This window comes from Rhinoderma darwinii, chromosome 3, assembly GCF_050947455.1.
Source record: "Rhinoderma darwinii isolate aRhiDar2 chromosome 3, aRhiDar2.hap1, whole genome shotgun sequence".
Lineage (NCBI taxonomy): Eukaryota > Metazoa > Chordata > Amphibia > Anura > Rhinodermatidae > Rhinoderma > Rhinoderma darwinii.
The window spans coordinates 395,314,949-395,336,527 of record NC_134689.1 but is presented as its reverse complement, the minus strand read 5'-3'; the positions used below and the strand labels follow the sequence as shown (position 1 = coordinate 395,336,527).

General features: G+C 47.1%; 1 non-coding gene and 1 pseudogene across 1 annotated transcript; one reads left to right on the top strand and one right to left on the bottom strand.

Annotated features, from left to right (window-relative positions):
* Nucleotides 1-9,842: 9,842 nt before the first annotated feature.
* LOC142751327 (U4 spliceosomal RNA) lies at nucleotides 9,843-9,983 on the top strand. The gene has a single exon (XR_012882878.1). It is a non-coding gene; the product is annotated as a U4 spliceosomal RNA (small nuclear RNA).
* An 8,750-nt stretch (nucleotides 9,984-18,733) lies between these two features.
* On the bottom strand, nucleotides 18,734-20,694 carry LOC142750550 (uncharacterized; annotated as a pseudogene).
* Nucleotides 20,695-21,579: the final 885 nt, after the last annotated feature.

Sequence of the window (21,579 nt, the reverse complement as noted above, 5' to 3'; positions counted from 1 at the left end):
TTATTGCCAACTTCTCGGTCGTCGCGAAGCCTCTTACGGACCTTACTCGCAAGGGTGCTGATGTCCTCCATTGGCCCCCTGAGGCCGTCCAGGCCTTTGAGACCCTCAAGAAGTGCTTTATCTCGGCCCCCGTGCTGATTCAGCCCAACCAAGAGGAGCCATTTATTGTGGAGGTTGACGCATCCGAGGTGGGAGTGGGGGCCGTCTTGTCCCAGGGTACCAGCTCCCTCACCCATCTTCGCCTCTGTGCTTACTTCTCTAGGAAGTTTTCGCCCACGGAGAGTAACTATGATATTGGCAACCGCGAACTTCTAGCCATTAAATGGGCTTTTGAAGAGTGCCGGCACTTCCTGGAGGGGGCCAGACACCGGGTAACGGTCCTTACGGATCACAAGAATCTGGTTTTCCTAGAATCGGCCCGGAGGCTTAATCCTAGACAAGCTCGGTGGGCACTATTCTTTACCAGATTTAATTTCTTGGTTACCTATAGGGCTGGGTCCAAGAATATTAAGGCTGATGCTCTGTCACGTAGTTTCATGGCCAATCCTCCTTCCGAGAAGGATCCTGCTTGTATTTTGCCTCCTGGTATAATCGTTTCTGCCACGGATTCTGATTTAGCTTCTGATATCGCGGCTGATCAGGGTTCAGCTCCCGGGAACGTCCCTGGGGACAAACTGTTTGTTCCCCTGCAATACCGGCTAAGGGTACTCAGGGAAAACCATGACTCTGCTCTATCTGGTCATCCTGGCATCTTGGGCACCAAACACCTCATTACCAGAAACTATTGGTGGCCTGGGTTGCCTAAAGACGTTAGGGCTTACGTCGCCGCTTGTGAGGTTTGCGCTAGGTCCAAAACCCCTAGGTCCCGACCTGCGGGCCTACTACGTTCCTTGCCCATTCCCCAGAGACCTTGGACCCATATCTCCATGGATTTTATCACCGATTTGCCCCCATCTCAGGGCAAGTCGGTGGTGTGGGTGGTAGTAGACCGCTTCAGCAAGATGTGCCACTTTGTGCCCCTTAAGAAGCTACCTAACGCCAAGACGTTAGCTTCTTTGTTTGTGAAACACATCCTGCGTCTCCATGGGGCCCCAGTCAATATCGTTTCTGACAGAGGGGTACAATTTGTTTCCTTATTTTGGAGAGCTTTTTGTAAAAAGTTGGAGATTGATCTGTCCTTCTCCTCCGCCTTCCATCCTGAAACTAATGGCCAAACGGAAAGGACTAACCAATCCCTGGAACAATATTTAAGGTGTTTCATCTCTGACTGTCAATTCGATTGGGTCTCATTCCTTCCCCTTGCTGAATTTTCCCTGAATAACCGGGTCAGTAACTCGTCAGGGGTCTCCCCGTTTTTCTGTAATTTCGGGTTTAACCCAAGGTTCTCCTCCGTTTCCCCTGCTTGTTCCAATAATCCTGAGGTAGAGGATGTTCATCGGGAACTGTGCACAGTCTGGGCCCAGGTTCAGAAGAACCTAGAGGCGTCCCAGAGCGCACAAAAGATTCAGGCTGATAGTAGACGTTCTGCTAACCCCCGGTTTGTCGTCGGGGATTTGGTCTGGTTGTCGTCCAGGAACTTGCGCCTTAAGGTCCCGTCCAGGAAGTTTGCTCCCCGATTTATTGGACCTTATAAGATCATTGAAGTCCTCAACCCTGTATCCTTCCGTCTAGAGCTGCCCCCATCCTTTCGCATACATGACGTCTTCCATGCCTCCCTCCTTAAACGCTGCTCCCCGTCCTGGTCTCCCTCGAGGAAACCTCCTGTTCCCGTTCTCACCCCTGAGGGGGTGGAATTCGAGGTGGCCAAGATTATGGACAGTAGGATGGTCCAGGGCTCCCTCCAGTACCTGGTCCATTGGAGAGGATACGGGCCGGAGGAGAGGACTTGGGTACCTGCTCGTGATGTTCACGCTGGGGTATTGATCAGGAGGTTCCACCTTCTCTTCCCTACTAAACCGGGTCCTCTTAGTAAGGGTCCGGTGGCCCCTCATAAAAGGGGGAGTACTGTTAGGGATCTGCCAGGTACTACGTCTAGGTATACTCCTGGGATTAATCAATCCACACCTGAGGCCAGACCTCTTAGACTGACACCGGCTCCCACCAACCAGGGTGGCAGGCTCAGGAGTGGGAGAGCCTATCGCGGCCTGGTCAGTCGGAGTTAGCTCCGCCCCCTGTCCATTATTACCTGCCGTGTTCTCTTCCTCAGTGCTTGTAATTCTTCTGGATTCCTGGCCCCACTGCTGCTTGCTCCAGCCTGCTTCTGCCGTGCTTCTGCCTTGCTGCAGTTCCGCTTAAACTGCTTCGCTTTGCCCCTGGCTTGCTTCCTTCTCCGTGCTCACGTTTGTATACTCCACTTCATCCTGGTCCTGACTACTCATTCACCGCTCCGTTTCCTCGCGGCGTTCCGTGGGCTACTGCCCCTTCCCTTGCGTGTTCCCTGTTTGTTCTCCCGTGCACTTAGACAGCGTAGGGACCGCCGCCCAGTTGTACCCCGTCGCCTAGGGCGGGTCGTTGCAAGTAGGCAGGGAAGGGCGGTGGGCTAGATTAGGGCTCACTTTCCCTTCACCTCCTTCCTGCCATTACACAGCGATTGTGATAAAGGCCTAGGTTAGGCCGAAACGTCAACAACAAAATCGCTACAAACCATATGACGAATTCACGAATTGAATACAATAAAATTATTTTGAAAATCAAGGATCATTAGAGTGCTTTGAGGTTTATTTCTTGGATCTTCATTGTGGGTTTTCCAGCCCGAACCTCTACAGCACCAATTTAGCGCAAATTTAAGGAGTGCATTGTTACATTTTGATAAACGTATATGGACAGTGACATCAGGCGCAATTCCTGAAGGGGAATCCCCGTCCACAGCCTTGGTGACTCTGTGACCGGGGATTCCACTCCAGAAGAAGCCCTTGACGTTACTGTCCATAAATGGACACAGATGACAGGGGCTTCTCCTGTAGTGGAATCCCCGGTCACAGCGTCGGCAACACTGTAGACAGGGATTCTGCTTCAGGAGTTGCCCCTGATGTCACTGTCCATATATGGACAGAGACATTAAGTGGAGTGGAATCCCCGGCCACAGTGAGACTTCACTCCTTCAGGGAGCTACAGTGCCGCTATCTACAGGAAGGGGGTGCTATCTACAAGGGGGCTGTGTGGCACTACCTACAAGGGGGCTGTGTGGCACTACCTACCATGGGGCTTTGTGGCACTACATACCAGGGGGCCGTGCGGCACTACCTGCAGGGGGCTGTGCGGCACTACCTACAGGGGGCTATGTGGCACTATCAACAGGGGGAATCTGTGAGTGACGGGCTGATGGTCATTTTACTGTGAGTGGGGGGTTGATGGTCATTTTATTGTAGGTGGGGGGGCTGATGGTCATTTTACTGTGAGTGGGGGGGCTAATGGTTATTTTACTGTGAGTGGGGGGGCTGATGGTTATTTTACTGTGAGTGGGGGGGCTGATGGTCATTTTATTGTGGGTGGCGGGCTGATGGTCATTTTACTGTGAGCGGGGGCTGATGCTTATTTTACCTAACAACTGCCTGTGTATGATCAGTGTATTGTTATATACACGTACATTCAAGAAAAATCAAAATGAGAAATCCCCCTATAGGATTAAAAAAAAAAGTGAAATTAATAATAAAAAATAAAACAAGTAATGTTAAATAAAAAAAGAGTCAGTAATAAAATACACAGAAATGCACATTTTTTAAGATTCATAAACTTGACAAAGATTTATACTATTTTATATCACATCGATTTTGCTACCTGTTTGTTTTGTGTTGGAGTTCATTGTGCAAAAGTGGTAAACCTTAAAATACCTCCATAAATTTGGTATTGCTGTAATTGTAACGTACTGGAGAATAAACATATTATGTGATTTATACAAGACGGTAAGTAGTGAAAATTTAAGATGCAAAGAAGAATGGCGTAATTTCAGGGTTTTTCAAATTACCCCCCGAAAAAAATTATTCAATAAATTATATGTACCCCAAAATGGTGCAGTTCAAAAATACAACTTGCCCTCTTACACGGCGATGTCTACGGGAAATGAAAAAAATTCTGGTTTTTGAAATGCGACAGGTCAAAAAATGGAATAAATCAGTAATAAAAGTGTTAGGTGGGCAATGAAATCCCCTCAGCTGCTGTCCTGGAGGGATCAGCAGGGAGTTACTGGTAATGTAGTCCTGTAATATATAAGTGGAGGTCCCTGCATGTTTCTCCGGTGCAGGAACTAATAATGGATTTGTTTAGTAGAAATTCCATTTCATTCGTTTCAAATTAGTTTCATAATAGCCCAAATTCAAGGATTTCAACTTATTTTGTAAGTTTTTCAATATATCAATATAACCTGGTAAAGGATTTTGTTTCATTAAACCCTCATATTGTTGGATTTTATGTAAGAGATCATCTATTTCTAGGGTTCTTTCTTTTTTGGCCCTAGACGCTACTTGTATAAATAAACCTCTCACAAAGGTTTTATGGGTACACCATAATAATTACGGAGAAGAAGCAGAGGGAGCATTAATTTTAAAAAACTCAGATAAGCCCTTTTCAATGTGCGTTTGAACCTTTGGGGACTTCAAAAGGTGAGTTCTAAGTCTCCAAGGGGATCTAGGGGGTAAGTCATATTTGTCAGAAATTACTAGTTCAATAGGGGCATGGTCAGACCAAGTTATAGTTCCAATATCCGAAGATATAGAATTTAAAAGCATACCTCTATCCACCAAAAACATGTCTATCCTTGAATAAATCTGATGAAGAGAGGAAAAGAAGGAATAGTCTCTCTCTGAAGCATGCTGGTATCTCCAAACATCATGGAGGTTCTCCTCTAATAAAATATCCCTTATATCAGGAGGCCCTCTAGCAGAGGGTACAGATCTATCCAACCGAGCATGTGTAACTATATTAAAGTCTCCACAGAAGATGAGCCCCCCTTGTTGAATAGCTTTAGCTTTTTTAATCACTTTTCTGATAAAGGAATGTTGTCCTTTTTTAATCACTTTTCTGATAAACAAGTACCGCCTCTCTTTCCAGCAGGGCGCAATTCAGCTGCCAGGAGCCAGGGCTGGGAGGGAAACCGTGGCCGATGGCAACCTGGAAGAGAATGGCCCTGTGGTCAGAGAAGAAGCAGGGGACCATGTAGTGCCCTTGCTGCTTGACTACCCGGGAGGTGAACACAAAGTCAATCTGAGAACGAAGTGAGCCATGGAGTCGGCTCCATGAATGGCTCACAGAGCCGTTCCCCATGGAGCCCACAACATCCTGCAAGGATGTTTAGGTTACCATCTCGATAAGCAGTTTGGAACTGACATCCAGCTTGCTTGAAGTGCCGGAACTTCGTCCATCTTCTTCGATGGGGCAGTTGAAGACCCCGGCCATCACTACTGCCCTAGTGGCGGCGAGCTGGGTCCGCAGGGTCTGGAATAGTCATGGGGGGGCATACACGTTGATGAACCTAATCGGCTCTCCCGCCCAGGAACCGTCTACGACCAACAAGCGGCAGCAGACGAGCTCCTGGACAGAGTCAACAGTGAACACGCTTCCCCTAATCAGGATGGCAACCCCTGCAGATTTACAGTCGCCCCCACCTGACCAGTAGGACGGGCCATGGGTCCACTGCCTGGTCAGATGGTAGTATGACCTGGAAGAGGGGAGAGTACATTCCTGCAGCATAAATACATCACTCGACTGTCTAGAAAGAAAAGTTAACCATCTGACATCTAGTCCTATTTCTAACACTCCTCACATTGAGGCTAAAGATGTTAAGTTTAGCAGCCATGAGGGAGAATAAAGAAGGTTAGTGCAAACGATATACCTTAGTTACCAATCCTGTCGGTCGGATCCTCCTCTCTGGAGTTTGGCGGGTCCGGTAGATCCAGCAGGCTCTCTGCCAAATATTGTTCCAGGATTGAAGCCACCTGGATGTCTGTTGTGAAGTCGATGACCTCAGGTTCAGACACGAGTTCCTCCACCATCTGCTCCATTTCCTCCTGCTGTGCAAGGGAATCTTTGCAGATTTACACGACTTTTCTCTTTGAGTAATCAGCAGCTAGGCTGTCCCTCACCTTTCTCTTCCTCTGGATGGCTCCTGAGGAGACAAGAGGGGGAAAATCCTCCAAGGAAAGTCCTCCAGCAGCTGGAGGGGAAGATGTTAGTGCTGCTGGAGCTGGGGAGGCTGGGTTGGGAGGGGTGCAGGGGACAGGACCACTGAGGTGGGTGGGTAGGAGAAGCTGAGAGCCTTAGTGGGGGTGACAGGGGTTGGAGAGAGGGGGGTGGGGTGGGCCGGTTGAGGGGGGGAGGGACTGTCGTCTTCTTACCATCGTTCTTTTTCCCAGTCTTCTGCACCGCTGGAGCTTTTGCCGCTACAGTTGCCCAGGATCGCTCCCTCTTCGGGCAGTCCTTGTAGGAGTGGGCTGCTTGTCCGCAGAGGTTGCACATTGTCCGTTTCGGTCAGTCTTTGGTCTCGTGTCCTGTTACCCGGCAGTCCTTCATCGAATGACCCTTCTTGCTGCATCTCCTGCAGATTTGCGGCATGTCCGGGTAGTAGATGAGGCCGTAGGAGTTGCCCAGCGAGAATGACTGGAGCAGGCGCTGGAGGCCGTCTTCCGCGCTTGAGTCTTTGTTTAGTCGGACGATTACCGACCACTTGCCAGTCCAGAAGCCAAGTCCATGCAGGATGTGGGTGGGTTCCCTCACCACTGTGCAGAACCGCTTCAGGAGCGTGGTGATGTCTTTGCCGGTTGTATGTGGGTTCCGCATTGAGACCGTCACCCGCCTTTCCTCTCTTTGGACAGGGCAGTTGCCCACAAAGCAAGAGAAAGGGGATTCAGGCCTCGCCGCTTTCACCATCTCCCAGTATCTTCTGCAGATGTTGATCGATGCGAAGGTCACAAAGGAGATCCCAGTCATGAAGGCTTGAATGCTCATGGTCTCCAGCTTAGTGAAGCCCTGGTCCAGGAGCATCTTCTGGCAGAACACTTCATGTCCGGCATTCTCCCATCCACCTCCTTCAGCTTCAGGGCCACTGTCTGCTTCATCCAGGGCTCCAGGGTTGGGGCGGCCTGGTTCAGCCTCCTGGTGGCCTGACGAGGCTTCAGGAGGAGATGCCCTGGCCTGGGTCTGCTGGCTTGGTCCATCACCCTTCTCCATCTGGGTGGCAGCAGTGGCGTAGCTATAGGGGTCGCAGCGGTCGCAGTTGTGACCGGGCCCCTATGCCTGGGGGGCCCACGGGCCCCCGTTGCCATACAGCACGCTTCCTAAATAAATCTTCTGTGCCGTGAAGCCAGCACTTCCTGGTTACTACGGTCACATGGTACACTTAGTGTACCATGTGACCGTGTTCTCACGTGACACGTCTTCCAGACAGTGGAGTGGAAGAGTCGGTTCGGAGGACTCCAGGTAAGCTGCAGTCTGTAATGTAATGTATTGTGTGGTGTTGTAATGTAATGTGTTGTAATGTAATGTAATGTGTTGTAATTATGTGTAAGTAATTATGTTATTTTTCTATTATGCACATATGGGGGCATTATACTGTATGGGGGCTGATATTGCAGGGGGGGGGGGGTCATTATACTGCATGGGGGCTGATAAGATGGGGGCATTATACTGCATGGGGGCTGATATTGCGGGGGGGTCATTATACTGCATGGGGGCTGATAAGATGGGGGGCATTATACTGCATGGGGGCTGATATGGGGGAATCATACTGTATGGGGGGCATTATACGGTATGGGGCTGTTATGGGGGGCATTATACATTATGGGGCATTATACTGTGTGGGGGCATTATATTATGGGGGCTGTTGGGCAAGGCATCTGGGCATAGGCGCGCGCAGGGGAATGATTGATGATGATTTATTTTTATTTTTTTTGAAAGCCCGAGTCGTGCTTTTTATCACCCAAGTGCATAAAAAGTGCAGAGGTGCCACACAAAAAGTGCACAAGGATGCAGTCTATTACAGCCCTTCTTTTAAAAGAGAGAGGCCCCGCATAACCATTCCTCGACCCTCCAAGCCATAGGCCTAGAGGATCAAGGATCGGTGATCCCCACTCGCCGAAGCTTAGGGAGACCCAAACACACTCCTAGGCTTCTACCTGGGCTGCCACCCCTGTGTCCACCTAGGAGCCTGCATCAAAGGTGCACCTCCCCTCCGAAGAAGGGAGGCCGGGTTGCAGGGGAAAACGGAACCAGATGGCCACACATTTTCCCCCTAGACCTCAGGAGGGTCCCAAAAGGGCACCGCATCCCAAAATCCTTGTGACAAACGTGACAAACACACAGTGAAAAACAAAATTAAATAAGTGGATGTGCGCTGTGATACAGCCTGGACATCCGCCAGGTATAAAAAATTCCTCATCTCCCAGCCGGGAGAATAAAGGTGTGTGCTTAGAAGTGTGAAAGAAGAGTGCGTGCAAATGTGCCTTCACTCAGTGGGATCCCACCCCCAGTGAGTTAGGGCACCCCGGGGTCACCAGCCCTGGGGCACATAGCAACTCGGGCTTTCATACTACCCGACCTCGATCCGGCAGTCGGCTGGTCACCTACAAATGGTACCTTTAAACCAAATGCGTACACCAGAGCGATGACCGTTGTGGTTCCCTGCCCTCACCTCGGCGTTCGATGATTTGATGATTGATGATCCAAGCTGAATTCTTGCACCCAAGCCAGTGAGCCTTTAGCTACACCCCTGGGTTGCAGGGTTGCTGGTTAAGGCTTAGGGAGAGTCTTCGCTAGCGCTTTTCCCAAAGGAGGCGGAGCTATGCAAATCGTCTCCTTGCTGGCCGAGGTTCTTCCACGAAATTTCTTCCGCAGCGGCTCCTCGTCGAGCTTCTTCGAAGATCCCCTCCAGCAGCGGCTCTTCTCCGACGGTCTCTGTCACAGTTCTCCTTCTTCCCGGCAGCGATCTTCCGGAGCTTCATCCCCGAAGGCGATTTCTCCCTTCTGGATCATCGCTGGCTTCATCTGGTACGCTCTTTGATCACTAAGCTAATGTTAATAGCCCCCAGTGGTTCTCCGAGCTATATGCCCTTAAAAGGACTGATAAGAACAGATTTTTTTACCTCTCCGAAGAAGAAGGGAAGGGAGGCTGGGTTGCAGGGGAAACCGTAACCAGATGGCCACACATTTTCCCCCTAGACCTCAGGAGGGTCCCAAAATCCTTGTGACAAACACACAGTGAAAAAACAAAATTAAATATGTGGATGTGTGCTGTGATACAGCCTGGACATCCGCCAGGTATTAAAATTCCTCATCTCCCAGCCAGAAGGCCGGGAGAATAAAGGTGTGTGCTCAGAAGTGTGAAAGAGGAGTGCCTTCACTCAGTGGGATCCCACCCCCAGTGAGTTAGGGCACCCCAGGGTCACCAGCCCTGGGGCACATAGCAACTCGGGCTTCCAAACTACCCGACCTCCTGACCTCGATCCGGCAGTCGGCTGGTCACCTACAAATGGTACCTTTAAACCAAATGTGTACACCAGAGCGATGACCGTTGTGGTTCCCTGCCCACACCTCGGCGTTCTGTCATCCCCCTACGATGGTCCAAACTTCCACCAGTATGGATGATTACTAACCTCAGCTTGATCAGGTACTACACTTGATCTTAACGAAAAGGCCGAGAAGCAATAAGATACTACACTTGATCGTAGCCAAAAGGGTGAAACTAAAAGTTTCTTTCTTCTTTTATCTATTGTTCATGATTGAGGGAGGAGTTTATTAGCATATTCACTCCCAGAATCCTTTGCTTTATATTCTTCCATGCTTACTGTATATGCGTCTGCGCAGTGTGAAAAGAGTTCAAGGTACGGAGGCTGCAGCTTCTCCCATCTATCAGTAGCTTTGCGCAGTGGCAGTATCATAGCCAATGAGGTGTATCCGAGGCGTGATTATTGCTGATTGAAAACTTTTTACCAATACCCCACTGTGATGACTTGAAATATAGTCAGCATTGCAATTTTTGACAGTCTCTCTGGAGACTGAATAGTATTGTCAAAGATAGATTGTGTAGTTGACCTGGTCTCCATAAACACTCTAGAGCAGCGACACAAGCCTTAAAGGAAATGTGTTGCTAGAATTATTATTTTTTCTCAGTTAAACAGTTAGTATATAAGTGATTACACTTTTTTCTAATTTTTTTTTATTTTTTCATAAGTCTGGAAATATTATATATTAGATTCTAATTTAAAACATTCCCAATTCCCAAAATTGCAGCATTGGCAATCTGGTAAAGAAACCTCATTGCTTTATGCTGCAAAATTGGGGTAGACACACTTGCTCTAGTGTCCTCACACAATCCCCCCTCCCTTATCCTGGCTAGTGCCAGGAGAAGGAGGGGGCTGAATCTTCAAACCTCCTACACTGTGTGCCGCCATTTTCTGAGTGAATGCACAGTGTAGGAGGATTAGATACAGTGCTAATCAGACAGTATAACACGAACAAAATACACACATTACATACACAAACAAAACTTACCTGCCGCTGCAGCCTCTGCTCCTATTCCTTGCGCCTTCACATATGGCCGGAAGCCGCGACCGGAATTCATCATCTTACTGTCCGGCCGCGGCTTCCGGCCCACATGAAACTGGTGCCGGATTTTGCTCTGCCGAAGACCTTCCTTTTGGTCTGTGTGGGAGCGGCGCATGCGCTGTTCCCACACAGACGGCGTACGTTATAGTGAATGGAACGGCTCCCTTTCGCATTCTCTATGGGGCTGTATGTGCCGTATTCCATCTCTGTATGTCGTTAATGGACAGATACAGAGATGAAAAAAAAAAAATGGCAGCCCCCATAGAGAAGTAAAAGAAAGTAAAAAGTAGAACATGAGAACACAAATAAATAAAATTTATTTTAACCCCTTCCCGCACCTTGGCGTAACTGTACGTCCAGATAAGCAGTAACTTCGCGCACCTGGGCGTACAGTTACGTCCGCGCTTTAAAAGTTAACCGCCGCGCGGCGCTACACCGCAGCGGCGGTTAACTGTGCAGGGTGTCAGCCCTGCTCTCCCTGTTGCCGATCAGCGGCCTGTCGCCGCTGAAATCGGCAATTAACCCCTTCGATGCGGTGGTCGATTGCGATCACCACATCGAAGAGGTTTACAGCGGATCGGCAGCCCCCCACATGTATTTGCGGGGGCTGGCGATCCTTATCATGGCAACCAGAGGCCAGCCAATGACCTCCGGGTTGCCATGTACGGAAGCCTCGGAGGATCAGCCTCCGGCCGTTCCTCCTCTGCTTCCTGTCAGTGTGACAGTTACGTCACAATGACAGTTAGAACACATTACACTACGTGAAGGCGAATTTTTTTTAAAGTTATGGCTCTCACAACATGGCGATAGAAAAAATACATTCTCTTTCCAAAAGTAATTTTATTGTGCAAAAAGTTATAAAAAAGTTCTATAAATTTGGTATCGCCGGAATCGTACTGACCCGCAGAATAAAGGTAACATGTAGTTTATAACGCATGGTGGACGCTGTATAAAAAAAAACAACTAAAAAACTATGGCAGAATTGCTGTTTTTTTTGTCACCTTGCCTCCCAAAAAAAGGATAACAAGTGATCAAAAAGTCGCATGTACCCCAATATGGTACCAATAAAAGCTACAGCTCGTCCCGTAAAAAAAGAGCCTTCATACCACTACGTCTATGAAAAAATAAAATAAGTTAAGGCTCCAATAAGTCAGGAAAGAAAAATATCCAGTTGTGAAGGCCCGAGGGGAACATTTCTTCTGTTTCAAAAGGCGATGTATCAAGGCACTAAAATTAGGGAACCAGGAAGGGGAGGGCCCAAACATATCTGCTGGAAGCGACGGTGCCCGTATTATACCAGGACAACACTTTCCCGGCAAAATTCCCCAAACTGCAAAGGTGCGGAGTGTGGACCAAAAGGGGGATAAGGAAGGACATTTATCAGTGCGACACCGGCCTGTGCAGAAAGGATCGATCACAGCGTAACACACATCTATGGATCATTTTATTATTTTTTTACCTTATTATTATACCACCTGACTATGCCCCTGATGTACTCTGCCCAGCTCAGTTATGCCCCACATTATAAACGGAAACAACAGTGATACTCCAAACAAAACTATTACCAAGCAAATTCCACGCTCCAAAACCCAAATGGCGCTCCCACCCATCTGAGCCCTACAGTGTGCCCAAACAGCAGTTTACTTCCACATATATGGCATCACCATACCCGGGAGAACCCTTTTAACAATTTTTGGGTGTGTGTCCCCAGTGGCACAAGCTGGGCACGACATATTTGACACTGAATTGGCATATCTAGGGAAAAATTTTAATTTGTACCTTCCACAGCGCAATCATTTATGGAAAAGACACGTGGTGTGAAAATGCTCACTATATCCCTTAATAAATGCCTTGAGGGGTGCAGTTTCCAAAATGGGGTCACTTCTCAGTGGTTTCTTTTATTATTTCACATCAAAGCCTCTGCAATTGTGAACCAATACTTTATATGTCGCCAAATTAGGCCTCAATTTTACATGGTACTCTTTCACTCCTGAGCCCTGTCGAATGTCCAGGCAAAAGATTAGGGCCACATGTAGGGTGATTCTAAAACAGGGAAACACCGCATAATAATTGAGAGCTGTCTTGTTATGGTGGCACAAGCTGGGCACCACATATTGGCGTATCTAAGGAAAAATTCCCATTTTCATTCTCCCACATCGTGTGCACACGAATTTCTGCAAAACACCTGCAGGGTTAACATGCTCACTACACCCCTAGATGAATACCTTGAGGGTGTTGTTTCCAAAATGGGGTCACTTCTGGGGGGTATCCACTGTTTTGGTCCCACAGCGACTTTGCAAATGCAACATAGCGACCAGAAACCAAATGCAGCAAAATCTGTACACCAAAAGCAAATGGCGCTCCTTCCCTTCTGAGCCCTGCCGTGTGCCCAAACAGCATTTTATGACCACGTGTGGGGTATTGCCGTACTCCAGAGAAGTTGCTTTACAAATGTTGGGGTTCTTTTTTTCCTTTATTTGTTGAGAAAATTAAAAATTTGGAGCTACTTTTTTGGCGTTTTCACTGTTTTGTCCCCTCAGTGGCTTTGTAAATGCGACATGGCCTCCGCAAACCATTCCTGCTAAATTTGAGCTCCAAAAGCCAAATAGCGCTCTTTCCCTTCTAAGCTCCGCTGTGTGTCCAAACATCCGTTTATACCCACATGTGGGGTATTGTTTTACTTGGGAGAAATTGCTTTAAAAATGTTGTGGTGCTTTTTCTCCTTTAGTCCTCGTGGAAATTAGAAAAAATTAGTTAAACCTACATTATCTTTGAAAGAATGAGGATTTTCATTTTCATGGCCTACTTCCAATAATTTCTGCAAAAAACCTGCGGGGTCAAAATGCTCACTATACCCCTAGATAATTTCCTCAAGGGGTGTAGTTTCCCAAATGGGGTCACTTTTGGTGGATTGCCACTGTTTTGGCACCGAAAGAGCCCTTGAAACCTGACATGGTGCCTAAAATATTTTCTAATAAAAAGGAGGTCCAAAATCCACTATGTGCTCCTTTGCTTCTGAGGCCGATGCTTGAGTCCATTACCACACTAGGGCCACATGTGGGATATTTCTAAAAACTGCAGAACCTGGGCAATAAATATTGAGTTGCGTTTCCCTGGTAAAAACTTCTGTGTTACAAAAAACTAGATTAAAAATGAATTTCTGCAAAAAAAAAAATGAAATTTGAACATTTCACCTCTACGTTGCTTTAATTCCTGTGAAACGTTTAAAGGGTTAAGAAACTTTCGAAATGCTATTTTGAATACTTTGAGGGGTGAAGATTTTAAAATGGGGTGACTTTTTGGCGGTTTGTAATATATAAGGCCCTAAAAGCCGCTTCACAACTGAACTGTAGTGAAAATTTAAGATGCAAAGAAGAATGGCGTAATTTCAGGGTTTTTTAAAAAAGTTCTGGCTCTTAGAATAAGGCAACACAAAAAGTGAATGATTGTTTACAAAACTTATTTTATTGTGCAAACGCCATAAGACATAAAAAAATACTATAAACATCTGGTATCGCCGTAATCGTATCGCCCCGCAGAATAAAGTGAATATGTCATTTATAGCGCACGGTGAACGCTGTAAAAAAAAAAAAAACAATAGTAGAATTGCTGTTTTTTAGTCACCACGCCACCTAAAAATAGAATAAAAACTGATCAAAAAGCCGCATGCACCCCAAGTAAACTACAATGGATTCCTCAAGGGGTCTAGTTTCCAAATTAGGGTCACTTTTGGGGGGTTTCCAATGTTTTGGCACCACAAGACCTCTTCAAACCGGACATGGTGCCTAATAAAAAAGAGGCCTCAAAATCCACTAGGTGCTCATTTGCTTCGGAGGCCGCTGCTTCAGTCCATTACCGCACTAGGGCCACATGTGGGATATTTATCTAAACTGCAGAATCTGGGCAATACGTATTAAGTTGCGTTTCTCTGATAAATCCAATTGTGTTGTAAAAAAAATGGAATAAAGAGGATTTTCTTAAAAAAAATAAAATTTAAACTTCACCTCTACTTTGCTCTAAATTTCTGTGAAACACCTAAAGGGTTCATAAACTTTCTACATGCTGTTGTGAATACTTTGAGGGGTCTAGTTTCTAAAATGGGGTGTTTGATAGGGGTTTCTAATATATGGGCCCCTCAAAGCAACTTCAGAACTGAACTGGAACCTAAAAAAATAAAGAATGAGGCAATACTTCGCTTCTTACATTATACTGATAATGAGCCGTGCCCACCCCGAGATGACCCCAGTTTTGACCGTTTGTATAAACGGAGACCCCTATTAGACCGTTTCAGTGCCCGGTTTTCCCAAGCATACACCCCCGAGAAGTGTATTTCTATTGATGAGTCCCTGGTACATTTTAAAGGGAGGGTTCAATTCCGCGAGTACCTGCCGGGTAAGAGGGCAAGGTATGGCGTGAAGATGTATAAGCTGTGCGAGAGTGCATCAGGGTATACCTACAGGTTTAGGATATATGAAGGAAAGGCCACCCCCAAACCAGACTGCATCCTGGACTACAATAGGTACATGGGAGGGATGGACTTGTCAGATCAAATCCTGAAGCCCTACAGCGCCATGCGGTGAGGTATAAGAAGCTGGCCGTGCACATCATACAGATGGCTTTGTACAATGCGTACGTGCTACGTCGATGTGCAGGCCAGACGGGAACTTTCCTGGAATTTCAAGAGGTGATTATCAAGAACCTAATCTTTAGGGACCAAGATGGGGGGGCACCCAGTACTTCTGGAAGCGAGGCCACACGCATCGTACCAGGGCGGCAACACTTTCCAGGAGAAGTTCCCCAAACTGGCAAGAAGGGAAAAAGTCAAAAGAGGTGCAAAGTTTGCTATAAGGGATGACACAATATATCAATGTGACGCGTGTCCCGAATAACCAGAGCTCTGTATGAAAGAGTGTTTTAAAATGTATCATATATCCCTTGGTTTATAATTTACCCCAATTTTACTTACCCTGATGCACTCCACACAGCTTATCCCCCCTCGTCTTTCCCCTCTGGGCCCTGCTGTGTGCCCAGGCAGCTGATAACAGCCACATGTAGGGTATTGCCATACCCGGGAGAACCCACATTACAGTTTATGGGGTGTAGGTCTCCGGTCAAAATGCTCACTTCACCTCTAGATGAATGCCTTAAGGGTGTAGTTTTTAAAACGGGGTCACTTCTTGCGGGTTTCAACTGTACTGGTACCTCAGGTGCTTCTGCATACATGACTTCGCACTAGAAAATCCCCAGTAGGCCAAATGGTGGTCCTTTCCTTCTGAGCCCTCCCATGGGCCCAAACGGCAGTTTATCACCACAAATGGGGTATTGCGTCACTCAGAACAAATTGCGCAACAGAATGGGGTATTTTGTTTCTTGTGAAAATAAGAAATTTTCAGCCAAAACGACATATTATTTGAAAAAAATAATTTTGTTTTCATTCCCAGCCCAATTTAAATAAGTTCTGTGAAAAAACTATGGGGTCAAAATGGTCACAACACCCATAAATGAATTCCTTGAGGGGTGTAGTTTCCAAAATGGGGTCACTTCTGGTGGGTTTCCATTGCTTTGATACCTCTGGGGCTCTGCAAATGCGACATGGCACCCGAAAACCAATCCAGCAAAATCTGGACTCCAAAGAACAAATAGCGCTCCTTTGCTTCTGAGCCCTCCCATGGGCCCAAACAGCAGTTTAACACCACAAATGGGGTATTGCCGCACTCAGGACAAATTGGGCAACAAAATGGAGTATTTTATTTCTTGTGAAAATAAGAAGTTTTGAGCTAAAATGACATATTATTGGAAAATATATATATTTTTTTCATTCCCAGCCCAATTCAAATAAGTTCTGTGAAGAAACTATGGGGTCTAAATGGTCACATTACCCATAAATGAATTCCTTGAGGGGTGTAGTTTCCAAAATGGGGTCACTTCTGGTGTGTTTCCATTGCTTTGATACCTCTGGGGCTCTGCAAATGTGACATGGCACCCGAAAACCAAACCAGCAAAATCTGCACTCCAAAGAACACACAGCGCTCCTTCCCTTCTGAGGCCTCCCATGAGCCCAAACGGCAGTTTATCACCACAAATGGGGTATTGCTGCACTCAGGAGAAATTGGGCAACAAAATGGAGTATTTTGTTCCCTGTGAAAATAAGAAATTTTGATAAAAAATTACATCTTATTGGAAAAAATGTCATTTTTTTTAATGTCACAGCCCAATTGAAATAGGTGCTGTGAAAAAACTGTGCGGTCAAAATGCTAACAACAACCATAAATGAATTCCTTGAGGGGTGTAGTTTCCAAAATGGGGTCACTTCTGGCGGGTTTCCATTGCTTTGATACCTCTGAGGCTCTGCAAATGCGACATGGCACCCGAAAACCAATCCAGCAAAATCTGTACTCCAGCAAACACATAGCGCTCCTTTCCTTCTGAGCCCTCCCATGAGCCTAAACGGCAGTTTATCACCACAAATGGGGTATTGCCACACTAAGGACAAATTGGGCAACAAAATGGGGTATTTTGTTCCCTGTGAAAATAAGAAATTTTGATCACAAATGACATTTTATTGGAAAAAATGTCATTTTTTTCATTTCACAGCCCAATTCAAATACGTGCTGTGAAAAAACTGTGCAGTCAAAATGGTAACATCAACCATAAATGAATTCCTTGAGGGGTGTAGTTTCCAAAATGGGGTCACTATTCGGGGATTCCTACTGTTTTGGCACCTCAACACCTCTTCAAACCTGGCATGCTGCCTAAAATATATTCTAATAAAAAAAGAGGACTCAAAATGCACTAGGTGCTTCTTTGCTTCTAGGGCTTGTGTTTTATTCCACGAGCGCAGTAGAGCCACATGTGGGACATTTCTAAAAACTGCAGAATCTGGACAATACATATTTAGTAGTGTTACTCTGGTAAAACCTTCTGTGTTACAGAAAAAAAAATGAATAAAATTGAAATTCAGCAAGAAAAATGAAATTTTCAAATTTCACCTCCACTTTGCTTTAATTCCTGTGAAATGCCTGAAGGGTTAAAAAACTTTCTAAATGCTGTTTTGAATACTTTGAGGGGTCTAGTTTTTAAAATGGGGTGTTTTATCAGGGTTTCTAATACATAGGCCCCTCAAAGCCACTTCAGAACTCAAGAGGTACCTTAAAAAAAAGGCTTTTGAAATTTTCTTAAAAATATGAGAAAGTACTGTTTATGTTCTAAGCCTTGTAACGTCCAAGAAAAATAAAAGAAACGATGCCAATCCAAAGTAGACATATGGGAAATGTGAACTAGTAACTATTTTGGGTGGTATAACCGTCTGTTTTACAAGCAGATGCATTTAAATTCAGAAAAATTCTATTTTTTCAAAATTTTCTCTACATTTTGCAATTTTTCACCAATAAACACTGAATATATCGACCAAATTATACCACGAACATGAGGCCCAATGTGTCACGAGAAAACAATCTCAGAATCGCTTGGATAGGTTTAAGCATTCCGACGTTATTACCACATAAAGTGAAATATGTCAGATTTGAAAAACGGGCTCTGAGCCTTAAGGCCAAAACTAGACTGCGTCCTTAAGGGGTTAAACCCTCATATTGTTGGATTTTATGTAAGAGATCATCTATTTCTCAGGTTCTTTCTTTTTTGGCCCTAGATGCTACTTGTATAAATAAACCTCTCACAAAGGCTTTATGGGTACACCATAATAATTCCGGAGAAGAAGCAGAGGGAGCATTAATTTAAAAAAACTCAGATAAGCCCTTTTCAATGTACGTTTGAACCTTTGGGGACTTCAAAAGGTGAGTTCTAAGTCTCCAAGGGGATCTAGGGGGTAAGTCATATTTGTCAGAAATTACTAGTTCAATAGGGGCATGGTCAGACCAAGTTATAGTTCCAATATCCGAAGATATAGAATTTAAAAGCATACCTCTATCCACCAAAAACATGTCTATCCTTGAATAAATCTGATGAGGAGAGGAAAAGAAGGAATAGTCTCTCTCTGAAGCATGCTGGTATCTCCAAACATCATGGAGGTTCTCCTCTAATAAAATATCCCCTATATCAGGAGGCCCTCTAGCAGAGGGTACAGATCTATCCAACCGAGCATGTGTAACTATATTAATGTCTCCACAGAAGATGAGCCCCCCTTGTTGAATAGCTTTAGCTTTTTTAATAACTTTTCTGATAAAGGAATGTTGTCCTTTTTTTAATCACTTTTCTGATAAACAAGTACCGCCTCTCTTTCCAGCAGGGCGCAATTCAGCTGCCAGGAGCCAGGGCTGGGAGGGAAACCGTGGCCGATGGCAACCTGGAAGAGAATGGCCCTGTGGTCAGAGAAGAAGCAGGTGACCATGTAGTGCCCATGCTGCTTGACTGCCCGGGAGGTGAACACAAAGTCAATCTGAGAACGAAGTGAGCCATGGGGTCGGCTCCATGAATAGCTCACAGAGCCGTTCCCCATGGAGCCCACAACGTCCTGCAAGGATGTTTAGGTTACCATCTCGATAAGCAGTTTGGGACTGACATCCAGCTTGCTTGAAGTGCTGGAACTTCGTCCATCTTCTTCGATGGGGCAGTTGAAGACCCCGGCCATCACTACTGCCCTAGTGGCGGCGAGCTGGGTCCGTAGGGTCTGGAATAGTTCCAGGCGCTCAGCCTTCATGGGGGGGGCATACACGTTGATGAACCTAATCGGCTCTCGCGCCCAGGAACCATCTACGACCAACAAGCGGCCGCAAACTAGCTATCTCTAACACTCCTCACATTGAGGCTAAAGATGTTAAGTTTAGCAGCCATGAGGGAGAATAAACAATATACCTTAGTTACCAATCCTGTCGGTCGGATCCTCCTCTCTGGAGTTTGGCGGGTCCGGTAGATCCAGCAGGCTCTCTGCCAAATATTGTTGCAGGATTGAAGCCACCTGGATGTCTGTTGTGAAGTCGATGACCTCAGGTTCAGACACGAGTTCCTCCACCATCTGCTCCATTTCCTCCTGCTGTGCAAGGGAATCTTTGCAGATTTACACGACTTTTCTCTTTGAGGAATCAGCAGCTAGGCTGTCCCTCACCTTTCTCTTCCTCTGGATGGCTCCTGAGGAGACAAGAGGGGAAAATCCTCCAAGGAAAGTCCTCCAGCAGCTGGAGGGGAAGATGTTAGTGCTGCTGGAGCTGGGGAGAAGGGATGCTGGGTTGGGAGGGGTGCAGGTGACAGGACCACTGAGGTGGGTGGGTAGGAGAAGCTGAGAGCCTTAGTGGGGGTGAGAGGGGTTGGGGAGAGGGGGTTGGGGAGAGGGGGTTGGGGAGGGTGGGGTGGGCCGGTTGAGGGGGGGAGGGACTGTCATCTTCTTACCATCGTTCTTTTTCCCAGTCTTCTGCGCCGCTGGAGCTTTCGCCGCTACAGTTGCCCAGGATCGCTCCCTCTTCGGGCAGTCCTTGTAGGAGTGGGCTGCTTGTCTGCAGAGGTTGCACATTGTCCGTTTCGGTCAGTCTTTGGTCTCGTGTCCTGTTACCCAGCAGTCCTTCATCGAATGACCCTTCTTGCTGCATCTCCTGCAGATTTGCGGCATGTCCGGGTAGTAGATGAGGCCGTAGGAGTTGCCCAGCGAGAATGACTGGAGCAGGTGCTGGAGGCCGTCTTCCACGCTTGAGTCTTTGTTTAGTCGGACGATTACCGACCACTTGCCAGTCCAGAAGCCAAGTCCATGCAGGATGTGGGTGGGTTCCCTCACCACTGTGCAGAACCGCTTTAGGAGCGTGGTGATGTCTTTGCCGGGTGTATGTGGGTTCCGCATTGAGACCGTCACCCGTCTTTCCTCTCTTTGGACAGGGCAGTTGCCCACGAAGCAAGAGAAATGGGATTCAGGCCTCGCCGCTTTCACCATCTCCCAGTATCTTCTGCAGATGTTGATCGATGCAAAGGTCACAAAGAAGATCCCAGTCATGAAGGCTTGAATGCTCATGGTCTCCAGCTTAGTGAAGCCCTGGTCCAGGAGCATCTTCTGGCAGAAAACTTCATGTCCGGCATTCTCCCATCCACCTCCTTCAGCTTCAGGGCCACCGTCTGCATCATCCAGGGCTCCAGGGTTGGGGCGGCCTGGTTCAGCCTCCTGGTGGCCTGACGAGGCTTCAGGAGGAGATGCCCTGGCCTGGGTCTGCAGGCTTGGTCCATCACCCTTCTCCATCTGGGTGGCAGCGGTCGCAGTTGCGACCGGGCCCCTAAGCCTGGGGGGCCCACGGGCCCCCGTTGCCATACAGCACGCTTCCTAAATAAATCTTCTGTGCCGTGAAGCCAGCACTTCCTGGTTACTACGGTCACATGGTACACTTAGTGTACCATGTGACCGTGTTCTCACGTGACACGTCTTCCAGACAGTGGAGTGGAAGAGTCGGTTCGGAGGACTCCAGGTAAGCTGCAGTCTGTAATGTAATGTATTGTGTGGTGTTGTAATGTAATGTGTTGTAATGTATTGTGTTGTATTGTATTGTGCTGTTTGCGGTGGAAAAGGGGGGGGGGCATTAAATTACAGCCCCCCCCCTCCTCTCTCCACCGCAAACTGCACAATCCAACACAATACAGTATAGTAACACATGACTATGATAGCGGGGCTACGGCTGTGTAATACAGTCACTGCCTCGCTCCTGAGTCCTGACGTGTGCGCGCCGTCAGAATGATGTGATGATGGGTAGGGAGGCCCAAGCTGAATTCTTGCACCCGGGCCAATGAGCCTTTAGCTACGCCCCTGGGTTGCAGGGTTGCTGGTTGAGGCCATGGCTTTTTCCCAAAGGAGGCGGAGCTATGCAAATCGTCTCCTTGCTGGCCGAGGTTCTTCCACGAAATTTCTTCCGCAGCGGCTCCTCGTCGAGCTTCTTCGAACATCCCCTCCAGCAGCGGCTCTTCTCCGACGGTCTCTGTCACAGTTCTCCTTCTTCCCGGCAGCGATCTTCCGGAGCTTCATCCCCAAAGGCGATTTCTCCCTTCTAGATCATCGCTGGCTTCATCTGGTACGCTCTTTGATCGCTAAGCTAATGTTAATAGCCCCCAGTGGTTCTCCGA